This window comes from Parasteatoda tepidariorum, chromosome 7 (assembly GCF_043381705.1).
Source record: "Parasteatoda tepidariorum isolate YZ-2023 chromosome 7, CAS_Ptep_4.0, whole genome shotgun sequence".
Lineage (NCBI taxonomy): Eukaryota > Metazoa > Arthropoda > Arachnida > Araneae > Theridiidae > Parasteatoda > Parasteatoda tepidariorum.
The window spans coordinates 5,767,257-5,770,765 of NC_092210.1; positions in this window are offsets into that span (position 1 = coordinate 5,767,257).

A 3,509-nucleotide genomic window follows, 5' to 3' on the forward strand; every position below is an offset into this window, starting at 1 on the left:
TTTCATACAGTAAATATTGATTAATTTATTTTTAAAAAACGAACATTTAATTTCGAAAGAAAGCAATTCATTCCCTACTTATTTCCATTTTTTCCCGAAGTAATTTCAACCCATTTATTCAAATAAATTGAAGGATCTAAAAACATTTTTCACAAAAAAAAAAGAAAATAATGTACTGATGTCAACGGTTAAACATTTTAAAATATAAAATCAAAATGCATATTTTTGGTCGGAAATTAAGATTTCTTACATAGTAGAACATGCGTAAACTTAAGAAGCACAATATGTTGACACATTTCGGTGAAACGTTATAAATAACACACATATATATACATATTTACTCACACTATTGTATTAATTTATTTAGCTTTGGCTTTATTGATACAATATCAGAAAGCACTCTGTTTTGCGGATATAANTATATATATATTAAAATAATTAAAAAAATATAATTGCATATATAAAATAATTATTAATCATGTTGTAAAAAACGAATTTAAAGTTCATCTTCTAATTTATCTTCATTGCGCGAATCTTTCTTAATTCATATGACATGTTAATATTTTTTTCCATCAAATTTAATATTTATATCATATAATTAAAAAAAATGAAAATAAAGGGACTTCAAACTTTTACGCAAACATTGTTCATACTCTTCCTTCAACCTGCCCTAAAAATAAGCATATGACAAACCTCCTCTCCCTATAAGGTTCTTACGTAGCGTTTGAACGGCCCCCACACATGATTTGATGAAACTGAAATTTAATCAGAATACTGTTAACACAATGTAAAAAAATTTAAAAAACTAATTTCGACGGGACAAAAATGTTTCCGAAAATCTCGTAGTACTTCATTTAATTATGTCGTTGAATTCATTTAATCAAAATTAGGAAGCAGAATAGCATTGACGCCGATTCGGTCGCAAAGTATGGCGTAGCTACCACTGCAATTATTAAATTTCACTTCACTAGTATATAAGTCACGTTATCTCGATTCTATTTTGAAATACCTTTTGGTAGATGACGGTTAACAATGTTGGTATCCTAGCTCCACAAGAGGTTTCCGAAATATTAAGAAACGCTAATTGAATATGCTTCAGAATATTAAAAAAAAAAAAAAAAAAAAAAAAATAAAAATTGGAATCGTAAGAAAGGATTTAAAATATTTCTGAAATATTTTTAAATGCTTCTGAACATTACAAAAGAGGTTTCCGAAATATTAAAAACGCTAGTTGAATAAGCTTCAGAATATTTAAAAAAAAAAAAAAAAATTGGAATTGTCAGAAAGGATTTAAAATATTTCTGAAATAATTTAAGATGTTTCTGAATATTACAGAAAGAGGTTTCCGAAGCATTCCGAAACGCTTGTAGGAAACGCTTCAAAACATTANTCTTTCTTTCTCAAAAAAAAAAAAGGAAAAAAAAAAAAAAAGAAAATTGGAATCGTAAGAAAGGATTTAAAATATTTCTGAAATATTTTTAAATGTTTCTGAACATTACAAAAGAGGTTTCCGAAATATTAAAAACGCTACTTGAATAAGCTTCAGAATATTTAAAAAAAAAAATAAAAAATTGGAATTGTAAGAAAGGATTTAAAATATTTCTGAAATAATTTAAGATGTTTCTGAATATTACAGAAAGAGGTTTCCGAAATATTAAGAAATGCTAATTGAAAATGCTTTAAAATATTTAAAATAAATAAATAAATAAATCTGGAACTGCAAAAAATGATTTAAAATATTTCTGAAGTATTGTGAAATGTTGCTGAATATTGCAGAAAGAAGTTTCTGAAATATTAAGAAATGCTAATTGAAAAGGCTTCAAAATATTTAAAATAAATAAATCCGGAACTGCAAGAAATGATTTAAAATATTTCTGAAGTATTGTAAAATATTTCTGAATATTACAGAAAGAGGTTTCTGAAATATTAAGAAATGCTAACTGAAAATGCTTCAAAATATTAAAAATAAATAAATAAATCCGGAACTGCAAGAAATGATTTAAAATATATCTGAAGTATTGTAAAATTTTTTTGAATATTACAGAAAGGGGTTTCCGAAGTATTAATAAACGCTTATTAAAATTGCTTCAGAATTTTTTTTCCTTAAAAAAGACAAAAAAAATTCGGAACTACAAGAAATGATTAGAATATTTCTGAAGTATTGTAAAATGTTTCTGAATGTTAAAGAGAGAGGGGGGATTTTTTTTCGGGATTTTTTTTACAGTGCATGAATAAAAACACTACGATCACCTCATAAATTTGATCTCTATTGATTCAGTTCTAAAAAGTAAATAAATAAATAAAATAAAACAATTTGTTTTTACAAACGCGACTCAAAATTTCATTTTTGACATTTCATTTCTCATTAGCTTTATTTGTAATTGTTTAACTTTTGAATTAACTACTTATTTATTTTTTTAGTTTAACTTGAATGCTGATTAAACTGTTATTAAGAACTGAAGTTCATTCCTCAATGGCAGTACTTGAAGCTCACCCAGATCTTAGACCGACAAATATCAGCTTGACTTGGAAGTAAAGCTGGTCTGTGCGCAATACTGCCCACAACGCCAAAATCATACCGATTTTTATCGAATTGTGGAGCCTTTACCTCTATGGCCCACAACGAAGTGTCGAGGAAACACTGTACTTTTTATTTAATATCTGATAAAAATTGTACCGTATTTATTTGTATTCAAAAAGAAATAAAATAATATCAGTTATTTGCCAAAATAAGCCAAGTGTTAATTCGAAGGTGAAAAAATATAAAAAAATTTTAATTTAATTTTATTTTTAATTATAAAAAATTATTAGCAAATTGACTGTAGTTAATTAAATAAAACCTTCGTTAAAAAATTTGCTTCCTCATGAAAATTTTATATAAAGCACTGTTTAATTACTCCTCAAAAAATTCGACTCAAAGGCATTTTTTAAGCTTATCCCCCTGTTCGCTGATGTTCACCAACCCCGATCATTGCTTCGAAATAATTGCTTTTTCTTGGCATAAATCAGTTGAAATTATTCAATTAAAAAGAAAACTTGTGCCCCCACTTAACATGTTCAAATATTTTCCTTATTAAAATCTGTAAGTGAACAAAAATCATTTTTCTAAGTAATCATTTTTTGAAATTAAATTTAAAATTAAAAGTATACTGTTATAACAAGTTTGGTGAGTTGACAACCGTAATTGAATATTTTTGCTTACCAAACGGACGGAAGTGTTTTAAATAAAATTTTTGCATTCATCACTTTGTGCATGAAGCTGAAAGTTAATTTCTAAATCATTTAACGAATCTCTTTAACCGTAATTCATAATAGTATCTTATTATATAAAACGCTAATACGTACGTATGTATCAATAAAACCGATGATATTTCTTTTCTCGCGCTGGCAACAGTTTTCATTTTTAATTGATTGGATTCGGCGCGCAAGAGCACGTAGTGAGCAACCAGATAACAATAACCAGAGTGAGCATTATCAGGTTGTTCAATTCAGATTCATGCACTAAAAAC